We start from the raw sequence: 14,650 nt of genomic DNA on the forward strand, positions 1-14,650 counted from the left end.
TATATTTATGAATCATTCATTTAAATTGTGTTAACACATTTGTAGCATGTTAACCATCAAATTTGATGTCAGACTTTTGTGTCAAAATATTTGTTATCTCTTCAATTTCTAATAACTTTAAAAGAGCAATTATATTTTAACAAAAAGAAATCAACACGTACTTAAATGATTATGAGAGAAAAATAATCATAAAATAAAAAGGTAAACATTTTCCTGTCTCATTTAACAAAAAACGACAACAAAATTAGACAGATGCTGTAATACGGTTTGGTTTTAAAATAATGTATTTTTTTCTCTTCTTGCAATTCTTTGATAATGATTTAAAATAAGAGATTAATTGCTATACACTGTCAGTGTAAAAAATTTTACATCATCGATTCATCACCATCATCCGTTTGTATTACTTTATAGATTTTTAAAATAAAAGTCAAACTTCTATTAATATTTGATGTCTATGATTAACTGACGGTGTAAAATCTTTTACACTGTCAGTGTATTTCAATTAAACTCTTAAAATAATGTATTTTATGCAGATATATGTTGTTAGTTTCACATGTTCTCATAGAATTGCTCAACAATAAAAATAAGACAATACTTGTGTTACTTGAAGATTTAAGTTGTCATCCCCAATATATACCTGACATTTCTCCTAATTTTAAAATTTTAAAAATGTATATTTTATTATTTACCAATCAATTTCTTTAAAAAAATATTTTCACACTTATTATCCCAGTTTAAGGCAAAAAATGTTAGATTATCATCCAAGTGATAGAAATGAAATTAGAAGATATTATTTACAAAAGGGTCCTTGTCAACCAAAAGAAATTATTTTTCCACAGAGAAAATTTGGAGATATCTTTCGTAAGTTTAATTCAGATTGGTATTTAAAATATGGTAATTGATTGAAATATAGTTAAAGTGAGGATCCTCCGTATTGTTTATGCTGTTATCTTATGAGGTCACATCTTGAAGAACATAAAGGTTGCGGTGATGCCTTTATAACAGAAGGCTTTACAAATTGGAAAAAAAGTGAAAGGTTTCGAGTTCATCTTGGAGATGTAAATAACTCTCATAATCAAGCATGGAGAAATTGTCAAGCTCTAATGAAACAAAAACAACACATTGGATGTGTCTTGTGTAAACAATCCAATCAAGTTAAAGAGGACTATCGAATTCATTTGACAGGTATAATTGATTGCATTCGATATTTATTAGCAAAAGGTTTAGCTTTTCGTGGTAATGGTGAGTCAATTTCATCCAGAAATAAGGGGAATTTTCTTGAACTTATGAATTTTCTTGTTAACCATAATGAAGATATTTATAACGTTTGGAAAAATTGTCGTGGAAATCTTAAGTTAACATCTCCTGATATTCAAAAGGATATTGTTAAAGCTGCTGCAACGGTCACTACTCAAGTTATACTAGATGATCTTGGAGATGATTTATTTGCTATTTTAATTGATGAATCTCGTGATATCTCGGTGAAGGAGCAAATGGTTATGGTTATACGTTATGTAGATAATGAAAGAAAAGTTATTGAGCGTTTTCTTGGTGTTGTTCATGTTTCAAATACTAGTGCTCTAACATTGAAATCGGGTTTGGAGTCATTATTTGTAAAATATGGATTAAGTTTGTCAAGGATACGTGGACAAGACTATGACGGAGCAAGTAATATGCAGGGTGAATACAATGGTCTAAAAAGCTTGATTTTTAAAGAGAATTGTTCTGTATTTTTTATTCATTGTTTTGCCTATCAACTCCAATTAGCTCTTGTGACATCAACAAAAAAGCATTCTAAAATTACTTTATTTTTTAATTTGGTTGCTAATTTGTATAATGTTGTTTGAGCATCATGTAAGCGCCGAGATATTCTTCTTGAAAGTCAAACTACAAAGGTGAAACAAACATTAGAACATGGAGAAATCTCTAGTGAGCGTGGCTTGAATCAAGAAATGACAATTAAGAAGGCGGGGGAAACAAGATGGAGCTCATATTATGGTACATTACTTAATATAGTTTCTCTATTCTCTTCTATGATTGATGTGCTATAAATGGTTGAGGAAGATGGAACAGATTTAGATAAAAAAGGTGAAGCACTAATGCTGAAGAATTATATGCAATCTTTTGAATTTATTTTCATCTAGCACTTGATGAAAATAGTTTTAGGAATTACACATGATTTATCTCAAGCATTACAAAGAAGTGATCAAGATATTGTAAATGCTATGAAGTTAGTAAAAATGTCCAAAATAAGGCTACAAGCTATAAGAGATAATGGTTGGGATTCTTTGTTGAATGATGTTTCATTATTTTGTGAGCATAATGATATTGACATTTCAGATATGGATGACACTTTTCAACCGACACAAAAAAAATCAAAGAGAAAAATGGAGAAAGTATATAATTTACACTATTTTCAAGTTGGATTGTTTTATGAAGTGATTGATCGACAACTTCAAGAGTTGAACAATCGTTTTACATAAGTGAATACTGAGTTGCTCCTTTGTGTAGCTTGTTTAAGTCCAAGAGATTCATTTTCTGCATTTGATAAGGAGAGGTTGATTTGTTTAACTCAATTTTATCCTTCAGAATTTTCTCAAGTTGAATTATTGACACTAGATTGTCAACTTGAAAACTATTTCTTAGATGTATGCTTTCACAGTGAATTTTCAGAATTAGAGGGGATTGGTGATCTTTCTATCAAGCTCGTAGAGACCAAAAAACATGTTGTGTACCCGTTGGTATATTTGCTTTTAAAGTTATCTCTGATATTACCGGTGGCAACTGCAACAGCTGAAAGAGCTTTCTCTGCTATTGTCGCATTCGCGAAAAACAACCGGCGGGAAAAGACACAGAGCCGCCACCGTGCGTTATTTATCCCAAAGGAGGGAAAGGAAACGCTCGAAGTAAACCTGAAAAAGGGAAAGGAATGGTCTTACGACCAGAGATTGCAAGGTACGGGAGTCGGTTACGCAAGGGGAAGGTATTAGCACCCCTCACGTCCGCCGTACTCGACGGGATCCACGCTTAAAAGAATAGAATAAGGTTGCTGAATAACTGCTCAAAGAATGCACACACACTGGAATAATAAACAGATGAAAGAAGACGGAGGAAGTGGACTCGGCAGGATGTCGCATCCTGGGCCTACGTAGTTTGTCAGAAACAAACATCAGAGTCGACGTAGTTCGGGGAAATGGGAAACGGGCTCGCTAGGATATCGCATCCTATGCCTACGTATCTCATCTAGAATGAGAATCAGAGCTACCGTAGTTCGGCTAATGCACGCCGAAACAAAACACAACACAGAGACGCTGAGACGTCAAAAGAAACTCAACAAGGAAACGGAATGCCAATGGCTGGACTTACATCCGACTCCAAACACAAGCAAACCAGGAAACAGAATGCCAAACCTGGGCTTACATCCGACTCCAAACACACAAATAATCCAGGAAACAAAATGCCAAACCTGGGCTTACATCCGACTCCAAACACACAAACAATCGCTAACCAGCGAGCACCAAAGCAAAAGGTTATCTGATTAACAAGCTAATAGGGAGTCTGGAACTCGAGCCTACTAGTTGTCACACAAACACAGAGAGAGACGCTGAGACGTCAAAAGAAATAAAGGTTGAACACACAGACTAAAAGGGAGTCGGGAACTCGGACCTAATAGCTGTCAAGCAAAACACACGCAAAAAAGAAAAGGGTGCCCGGAGAGATCTCGCACGATCTCCTGCCTACGTATCTCATATGGTATGAGAATCAGGGCGATGTAGTTCCCCTTAACAGGGGAGAGGAGACAACAAACTAATAGGGAGACTGACTCGAGCCTAATAGTTGTCATGACCGAAAAGAGACGCTGAGACGTCAAAAGAAACAAAAAGGTTTCAAAAAAGGTTGCCCAGAGAGATCTCGCTCGATCTCCTGCCTACGTATCTCATCTGGTATGAGAATCAGGGCGACGTAGTTCCCCTTAACAGGGGAAAGGAGACAACAAACTAAAAGGGAGGCTAAGACTCGAGCCTAATAGTTGTCGCACACAAAAAGAGACGCTGAAACGTCCAAAGAAACAAAAAGGTTTGGAGAGATCTCGCTCGATCTCCTGCCTACGTATCTCATCTGGTATGAGAATCAGGGCGACGTAGTTCCCCTTAACAGGGGAAAGGAGACAACAAAATAGGGAGACTGACTCAAGCCTAAAAGTTGTCACAAAAAAGAAAAGGTTGAACAGACAAACTAATAGGGAGTCGGGAACTCGAACCTAATAGTTGTTACAAAAAAAGAAAAGGTTGCCCGGAGAGATCTCGCACGATCTCCTGCCTACGTATCTCATCTGGTATGAGAATCAGGGCGACGTAGTTCCCCTTAACAGGGGAGAAACTCTCTCCTAACCAGAGACCGGGGAATAACAAACTAAAAGGGAGACTGACTCGAGCCTAATAGTTGTCATGCAATCCACAATAGTCCTAGGTTGAGGTATCTAAACAGAACCTAACTTGCACAGGCATCAAGTCAATTCAAACAGCAAATAAACATAAACATACAGGCATCACACGCTATATGCAAACAAGGAGGCTCATACAACATGGTTGAGCTTTAGTCAAGGGGTCATATCAACCTCGACAAACAAGCCAAAGCTGTAGGGGTATGATGACTCTTAACCACTGACATTGACCGTCAGGGTGAGCAGATGAAAGGTAATGAGGGTTAGACCTCATAGCTCTTAACCCTGGCATGGGTGAGCTTGAATCAATGAAGGCGTGGGGGTCCAGAATGAGGGACCCTATTCCACTTGACTGACACTGTACAAGATCTTGGGTTAGGTTCAAGAGCATCAGCACGTAGTGCGAGCATAATGAACGACTCAATGAATAACAGGGGACTGATTGCTAGTCCCTTCTATCTGTCAATTTCCTCTTCACTTAGGAGGACTTAAGTAACATGCCTCGACAAGGAGGTCTTCAGCACAAATATAAACAATCACAGTCATTGCCTCTTAAGGAGGACTTCAGCCAAATGCCTGCCAAAAGAAACGACAGGGCTTCTAGACTACATGGAGTTAGAGAGTGATTACCTATGGGGTAAACCAACCACAAGCAAAGCAAAGCTCAAGCAATGAGCTAAAAGCGACTAACGTACCTGTACAAAAGTCAAACAAGTCAATATTGTATTCAGACAAACCAAACAGACAATCAACAGTGGTTCCTCAATATGTACACAATACAAGTCAACATGTGTAAGAAACTCAAGTGAGTTCATCACCAATGGACCTACAACACAACAAAGGTTAGTGGACAAAGTAATTTGCATCTCAAGAAATAAGATCACATCAACCATTGGAGCTAAATGCTTGAACCTGAAATACAAAGCTCAACTGGTGAGTACAAACCACTAGTACAAAGACTAGGGTCAAAGGCAAAGCAAAAAGTCAAAACAGAAGTTGATATTCAACATGAAGCACATTTAATCAAACAAGAACATGTCCTAAAAAGGATCAAATCCAAATCATAAGGCAAGGCCATCAACGAATCAAGATAAGGCAAAGGCAAGCAAAGGTGGTCAAAGTTGGACATCAAGAAGAGAAATTCCATATTAAAACAGAAATGAATCCAATGATCATGAAATTTTTTATGTGAGATTGACATGTTAAACACAAGCATCATACCAAAAATTGGAATCAGAAGAGCTCAATTGACATGTATATGAAAATGAACAAGAGCAACATCAAAATTGTGACACAAATTGTCACACCAAATGTCCATGTGTCCCCAACAGTGATAACAAATGCTAAAAATGCCAAACCAAATCTCAAAAATCAAGTATCATGTTAGGAATGAGCATGTCAAATTTCAGATTAATTGGACAAACAATGAGCATTTCACAAATCAATTACCACCACATGTCACATTTTGCACCATGTTCAATCAAGCAAGCATATTCAAAATTCCAGCAATATAAAAATCAGGGAATAAATGCTCAAAAAAAATAGACATTCAAATGAACATGTGACAAAAAATTTGGATTAATTTGGATTTGTTTGCTATTATTTATGATTTTTTGAAGTTAAGGAAAATATTTGAAATAAACATGAAATAAATGTTGAAAATGGAATTTGAAGTGAAATCAGCATTGTGCTCTCAACCAGACTTGAACTCATGCGCCTAGGGTCAATGGAGCGCTCCATGAATTAAATTTACAAACGCGCCTGGCAGGAATCGAACACAGGACCAAGGGATTCAAACAAGCGCTCAGAAAAAATCAAATGGAATAAAACAAATGCGCGCGCCAGGACTCGAACCAGCGCTTGGACGGTTCATGAGCGCCTGGCCAAAACGACGCCATTTCAGAGCTAACCCTAGCCAATCAACAGGCGGTGGCGGACGGTGGTTTCCACCGTCTTCTCCGGCCGTCTCCGGCGGAGCGCCACCGTCACAAAGTGCAGAATTTAACAATATATATATCGTTGGAAAGCTCTCACAACGAGGATCACGAATCCACAAATATCTAAGCCTAAATCATCACCTATTTTCTGGATCGAAGGCGAGAAGTTTCATGCATCAAACTTTAAATCACTATATCTCACTCAATTTTCATCCAAATTCAACAATATTTATATCAGAATTCTCAGTGATGAAAGATCTATAAGATCATGGCAATAGAATGGCAAATTATGAGATTCGAATTTTCACCAACCTGAACTTGTAGTGACCAAATCCTTGTGGTTAAGCCTTCTCCAGCTCCAGATCTCCTTCTCCACTCTTGTTATGAAGCTTTGGATATGAATTGACACTTGAATTGATCTGGATCTAGCTGAAATTCAAACTTCCATGTTCATGTTCATGTGTTGAAGGTGCACGAATCTTGATCAATTTCTTCAATCCAAGCCTTGATTCTTCATCAATCACACAAGATAAACCAGAATATGCAATAATATTGATGAGTTATGTGAAGAAAATTCAAGTTCCAATTGAGAGAATTTTTGGAGGGAAAACTAATTTCTAGATCTAGAATGTGAAAACTGATCCAATTCTGTTATGATTAGCCTTATATACTCCTCCTTAATCATGTTGTAATTAAGTTTAAGCATGGCTAATGAAAAATTAACAAAATATGGAGTGTGATGCAAAATTGGTAAGTGCACCTTATGCATAGCAAAATGGACGTGAACAATGCCATGTGAGTGTGTAAAATCATTTAAAATCAGTTCATGAACACAATTGGATTGGAATTAAGCATGCGTGATGCACCAAATTTGAATTAGGCATTTTCCCTCCAAAATGTTCATGCATGGCCAAATGATCATGTGATATTATTTCATGCAATGCAATGATGGATTTGGAAAATATTGGTCACAAGAAGCATTTTGCAAAAAGAGTGACTCAAATTGGAGTTTTGGATCAAAAGTTATGTCACTTTGAAGTTTCATGCACACTTGGTGATCATTTGGTCATAACTTCTCAACCATTCATCAGATGCTCATGATCTTGGACTTTTTGAAAATGGGAGAGAAAGATCTTCAACTTTCATGTTGACCAAAATTTCATTTGAAGCTTCTTTGATGTTGGAAAGTCAAGTTGAATATGGTCCAAAAACTTGCCATTTTTGGAAACTTGAAATTACAGGTCACTTTCCATTTTTGGAAACTTTTGTTTTGACTTCAAAATCTTCAAGGTAGATGTTTGACATGATGAATGAACATCTTTTGAACATGAATGAAGTGTTGAAACTCATTTCTCCACCTCAAAGCCCTTAGCTCTTACACAGTTGATTGTATAGGTCCTCAGATGACCTTGACATGCTCTGATCAGCTTGAGCCTCAACCACTTGGGGAAATGGCTCAGAAATGAAACCCTAGCTCAAATAAGCTTCTCCACATAACCATGTGATCTCCATCTCAAAAGAATACCTCTTCTCCTTGAAAAACCCTGGCTGGAAGAAAGGCAATGATCAGGGTTGACCAGAGGTCAAAACCCTGATCCAGAGGAACTTGAGCATGAATGATGAAACCCCTGGTGATGAAATAACCATGATGATGGTGACATATCCTTGCCAACAAGATAATACTCAACCTCTTTGAGGAATCAAGAAGCCCTGACTGAAGCACAAACCCTCAGATGGTTGACAATCAATCCATGAAACCCTCAGGCCTAAACCATGTAACTTCTCCATCTCTGAGAAGACTTTGGAGGATGACTTTATTGTTTTCATATGATATACAAAATGCAAATGCCTAATGTCCTAAAACATGCAATGCAATGTGCCAAATTAGTCCCAAGAAGAGGAGGGCAAATTTTGAGGTGTTACAACTATGAATATTATCAAGAATCGAATGCGAAATCGTATGGGTGATGATTGGTTAAATGATTGCTTAGTTACTTATATTGAGAAAGATATTTTTGTTGATGTTGAAAATGAGAAAATCATTCAACATTTTTAGAACATGAAAAATCATAGAGAACAATTATAATTTATATTTATATTTTTGAAAATAAAATATTATCTTTATATTGATCCTACAATTCAAAATTTCTGACTCCATCCCTACTATCCCTGCCATGAAGATTGTTACCAAGTCCATTGCAAATAGATTAAAATTTATACTGCCTAATATCGTTGATGAGGAATAAAACGCCTTTGTTCGAAGTCGGTTGATCATGGACAATGATCTTATAACTATGGAGTGCTTCTATTGGATGATGATGAAGAAGAAGAAATGAAAGCAACGAATTAGGGCTCTGAAGCTCGACATGTCCAAAACATACGACAAAATTGAATGTGTATTTGTTGAAATCATATTGATTAAGATGGGTTTCCCAACAAAGTTGGTTTCAATGATTATGAAATGCATCTCAACAGTCTTTTATGGGATCCTCATCAACGGTAACGGTAAGCCCAACAAGATTTTCACCCTAGAGCGTGGCTTAAGACAAGGTGACCCCCTTGTCCCCTTACCTCATATCATGTGTGCAAATGTTTTGTCTAGTCTAATAAGCTTAGAAGCAAAAGATAAGGAATTAAGGATATTCATGGCATTAGGGTGGCTACGAAAGCACCGTCCATATCTCACTTGTTCTTTGTAGATGATAGCCTCCTTTTTGGACGGGCAAAACTACATGAAGCAGACACTATCATGAAGTTCTTGAGTGCATCCAACAAGGCTTTGGCCACTTGTTCAACATGGATAAGTCTAAGGCGTCATTTAGTTGAAATGTTCCTAAAGAAGTTAAAAATGCTATATGCCATAGTATGGGGATAAAGACTGTGAATAGTCATACCAGGTATCTAGGGCTTCCTATGGTCTTTGGAAGGTCAAAAAAGGAGATCTTTGCATTCATATTAGAACAAGTCTAGAAAAATGTCAACGGTGGGAAAGAGAAAGCAATGGTAAGGGCGGGGAGAGAAACCCTCGTCAAAGCTCTAGCACAGGAAATTTCCAGTTACATCATGAGCTGCTACAGAATTCTAGAAGGGTGTTGCAAGGAGATATAAATAATGCTCGTGAATTTCTGGCGTAAAGGAGGGAGAAATGAAATTACACTGGATGAGCCAAGAAAGAATATCAAAGGTAAATGCAAGAGGGGGATGGGATTTTGGGCATCTCTAATTTCAATAAAGCCCTCATAGGAAAATAATATTTGAGGCTAATGAAGGGTGACGAAACTTTTATAGGGAAGGTTTTCAAAGTCAAGTATTATCCTAGATATGACTTCTTGAGCGAAGATAGGCTACTCCCCAAGCTACGCCTGGAGAAGTATCTTGAGTGTTAAAAACTTGATGGAAGTGGGATGAAGATGGAAGATTGGTAATGAGAGAAGTGTCGGGATTTCGAATTGCTCGAGAGCTAGTGATTGGTGGGAGATGCTTGCAATTCTGCTCCACTTAAGGTCTCGTACCAGTTATTGAAAAACGCATATCTATTATGTTCGAATTAGTTTATGTTGTGGTTAGTTTCATTGGTAGAGATGGTAATATTAAAGCTCATTGCTTGGTAGGGCTAGCAATGAGATGCGGATCCAAAACTTAATTACGAGATAATCATGATCCTTGTGGTTTGGTTACCATTTGCAATCCTTTTCGATAATCTTAAATGAAGTGATTTACCGATAAAAAAATTATCTTATATTTAATCATTTATTCAAAAAACATATAATGTGCAATATGTATGTATTCAAAAACAATTTTAAATAATTAGTTTTGTTACTCTTTTTTTTATTGATTAGTTTAGTTACTTTAAAAATTGTAAATTATATTTTTTATTACACTTTAATACATGTTAGAATTTTAATTATAAAGATGACTAGTTTAGATACAATTAAGTTATTGAGTAAATTGGTATTATAGAAGTCGGAGGAAGTGATTATCTAAGCTAAATTCAAAAACTCAAAGATAAGGGGATTTGTAAATAATATATTTTAACGTGCATAAAAAATTCTCTCTCTCTCTCTCTCTCTCTCTCTCTCTCTCTCTCTCTCTCTCTCTCTCTCTCTCTCTCTCTCTCTCTCTCTCTCTCTCTCTCTCTCTCTCTCTCTCTCTCTCTCTCTCTCTCTCTCATATATATATATATAGTCATAATTAGGAACTCATGAAATTTAAATTTAAATTTTTATATCAAAATGTGTTTTAAGTGGTTATTAATGGTGGTAATTAAAGTATAGAAGTATATAAAAATTTATTAACCACTTGATTTAATAGCAAAACATGTTGCTTCTTATAATACGAGAAAGTATATAAAATTGAGGATAGGTCTTTTTTGGTCACCTGTGTTTTGGACTCCTACCAATAATCGATGATAACCACTATGATTTGAGGAAATCATAATATCTGACGTAGTAAAATATGACTAAACAGGATTATCTAAAATAAGGTGGAGCGCTCAGGCCAAAATGATTGGAGTAGAAATTTAATATTTGCTCATTGCAAACAATCATGCTATGGGAGTTGAAACAGACTTACGCTCATGTTGAAATAAATGTCTCTAGAGAATATGATTAAATAAAACATATTATTAAGAAAATTGGAATAGTCGGTAAAAATTTATGGATTTTTATTTTTATCATGGCTAACCTTTGTCTTATGAATATTGACAGGATTATTTCGTATTCTTGATTAGTAAATGCTTTTGTGATTAAATAAATCTAGGTGACCATTTTATTTTTTTTAGTTACTACATGTAAAATAAAATAATTTGAGATATGATATTCTACCTAACAAAATATGATATTTAATTGTATAATATCATGTGTAACCTTGTGACATCATCATGATGTAAACTTGTGTACAAGTATTTCACCCCTTACATTACATATGATGTCGGAGGAGCCACTGAACCATTCAGATACTCAGAAAATTGAGTGTTTGGAAAAACAAGGAGACGCAATTTGGGAGATAGAAAGGACAACCCAAATTTTAAAGTTCACAAGACTTGTAAGAACAACGGAAGGAATAAGAGGATTAGTTGTTTCTTCAATTGTACACCATATCACTTTAGAGTTTGTACAATCTATGGAAAGAATGATAAGAGCAGTCATTTTAGATAGTGTTGAAGGGAGTGTTACCTTTGCCCGACCTAGAAGGCCTAGGGCTCACAACCGTCATTATCCTCACGTTAGAGTTTGTGGTCCATGCGTTCCTCATCATGATAACATAAGTATATGCAAGAATGGATTTGAAGGGAATGGTCAAGTTGCATCAGAGGAGGATCCCTCTGAATACTTTAGAGGTGATGGTTCCAACGAAGATCTCCCCATGGCTACTAGTGGTATGTTGTTTGTTGTCTCTTAGTGATAGAAAGTTTGGGAGTTATTTTGTGATAGTTAGTAGACTAGATATGTGTACATTCCTAGACTTTTTCTTTTAGTAGTGCTCACCCAAAGGATGTAATATGTGAATATTAGTTATCATTATCCAACCATTTTGTCCTGTAAGTTCAACATCTTAGTTAGGTCCAACATAGCCATAGCTAATATTCACATGTTGTGTCATTTGAGTCAGCACTACTAAAAGGAAGAGTCCCGGAACGTAGATCTATCTAGTTTACTAGCTATCACAAAACGGCTCCCAAAATTTCTTTATTATGTTTGTTTAAGCCCTAAAGGTCAATACTTTTGGTACTTGTATCTCATTATTTATTAATAATAAAAGGCTTTTTCTTTATTATGTTTGTTTAATAAAGTCCCTAGAATAACTAGTCTGTTTAATGTATCAAGTATGACTTAATCCTGAGATCACATTAAACATAAGGACACTATTCTTAAAGTATCTGTAGCCGAGCTTTATTATGAAGTGGGATAACATTAAAGTATTAAGACTATTATGTATATAGACTGATGATCACATCTCATAGATCATGGATAAGGAGTTATCAAGTCTTAAACATAGGTATGAATATTAAGAGTAATATTTATACTGGATTGACCCGCTATGAGAATACTATATAGAATGTTATGCAAAGTATCATAAGTTATTCTCATGGTGATAATGGTGTATACCACCCTTCGATCTGAAACCACTATGGACCCTAGATGTAGAGTCGAGTGCCTTATTGCTGATCAAACATTGTCCGTAACTGGATGACCATAAAGACAGTTGATGGGTACTCCATGAAGCATGCTAAGGGACATGAGTGACCTAGATGGAATTTGCCCATCCTACGTAACAAGATAAATGTCTATGGGCCCAATATTGAACTGGACAAGGATGACACGGTCTATGCCTTGTGTTCAATATAGACATAAGGGCAAAAGGGTAATTGTACACATAAGTATTATCACAAAAGGATTTGTCAGATCACATGACATTTTTGTGTCTTGGGTAGCAGTTATGTGTTGCTAGATACCGCTCACTGTTTATCATGTTAAATATGTGATTTAATATAATTGTCAATGCCGCAAAAACCTACAGGGTCACACACAAAGGACGGATTGATGAGAGATAGAGTAACTAAGGAACACTGTAAGGTACGGTGCACTTAAGTGAATTGTAGAACATCGTAAGGTACGGTGTACTTAAGTAGAATACGAAATATGGTAAGGTACCACGCGCTTAAGTGATTTTGGCATATTATAAGATATGGGCCACATACACTTAAGTGGGATTTTTAGCTTATAGCCCACAAAAGTGGTTCTATAAATAGAACCCTTGTGCAGAAGCATTTGCGCAGTTGCAATTTTTCGTTTCTCTCTCTCTCTCTCACTCAAAGCCTTCATTTGTAACAGCTAGCACTGAGATTGAAGGAATCCGTTCGTGTGGACTGAGTAGAGGCGTTGTCATCGTTCAACGTTCGTGATCGCTCCGTAGATCTGCATCAAAGGTTTCAATCGTCACAAGAGGTAACAATTTTATCACTGATCATGCCCATTCGTAAGGATCACTAAAGGAGAAATTTTAAATTCCGTTGCGTTTTGGATTTCCATTCTCCTTCAGATCTATCTAGTATACTAGCTATCACAAAACGGCTCCCAAAATTTCTGTCATTCAGAGTTAACAATCAGCATACCACTAGTAGCCATTGGGGAGATACATGTTGGCACCATCATCTCCAAATTATTCTGAGGGATACTCCTCTTATGCAACTTACCCATTCCTTTCAAATTCATTATCGCTTATACTTGTGTTATTATGATGAGGAACGTGAGGACCACGAACTATAACGCGAGGAGAATGACGGTTGTGAGGCCTAACCCTCTAGGTCGAGCATAGGTAGAACTTTCTCCAACATTATTTATATTGTGTCCTTATCATTCTTTCCATAGATAGTGTCAATTCTAAAGTGATATGGTGTATAATTGAAAAAATAACTAATCCTCGTATTCCTTATATTGTTCTTACGAGTCCTGTGAACTTTAAAGTTTGGGTTGTCTTGTTTATCTCCCTAACTGTACCCCCTGTTCTTCCAAACACTCAATTTTTCGAGTACCCGAATGGTCCAACGACTACCCCAACATCATTTGTAATGTAAGGGGAGAAATACTAGTACATAAGTTTACATCACGATGATGTCACAAGATTATACATAATGTTATACAATTACCTACCATATTTTGTTAGATAGAATATCATACATCAAATTATTTAGTTTTACATGTAGTCACAAATAAAAATAAACTAGTTACATAGATTCATTTAATCACAAACACATTTACCAATCAAGAGTACAAAATAATGTCAATATTCATAAAGACAAATGTTAGTCATGATAAAAATAAAAATCCTTAATTTTTTTTATATATTTCAACATGAGCGTACGGTTATTTCAATGGTCATATCATAATTGTTTACAATGATAACATATTAAACTTCTACTCTAACCATTTAAACTTTAGTGTTGCACTTTATTTTAAATAGTATTGTACCGTCAGGTTTTACCGTGCCTAGTATTATGATTTTCTCCCGTTATAGTGACTATCGTCAACTATTGGTAGGAGTTTAAAACGCAAGAGACCCTTACAAAGTCTGTAGTTGACCCGACCAAACATATTCTCACTCTTATATACTTTGTTGTATTATAAGAAGCAACATATTTTGCTCTTAAATCTAGTTGTTAATAAACTTTTTATACACTTTTTTTACTTTAATCCCCACCATTAATAATCACTTAAAACACACACACACACACATATATATATATATATATATATATATATATTATATA

At 35.9% G+C, this 14,650-nt stretch overlaps 1 pseudogene; it reads left to right on the forward strand.

The window, feature by feature from the left end:
* Positions 1–252: 252 nt before the first annotated feature.
* Positions 253–11,129, forward strand: LOC127123818 (uncharacterized; annotated as a pseudogene).
* Positions 11,130–14,650: the final 3,521 nt, after the last annotated feature.

Source organism: Lathyrus oleraceus, chromosome 2 (genome assembly GCF_024323335.1).
Source record: "Lathyrus oleraceus cultivar Zhongwan6 chromosome 2, CAAS_Psat_ZW6_1.0, whole genome shotgun sequence".
NCBI lineage: Eukaryota > Viridiplantae > Streptophyta > Magnoliopsida > Fabales > Fabaceae > Lathyrus > Lathyrus oleraceus.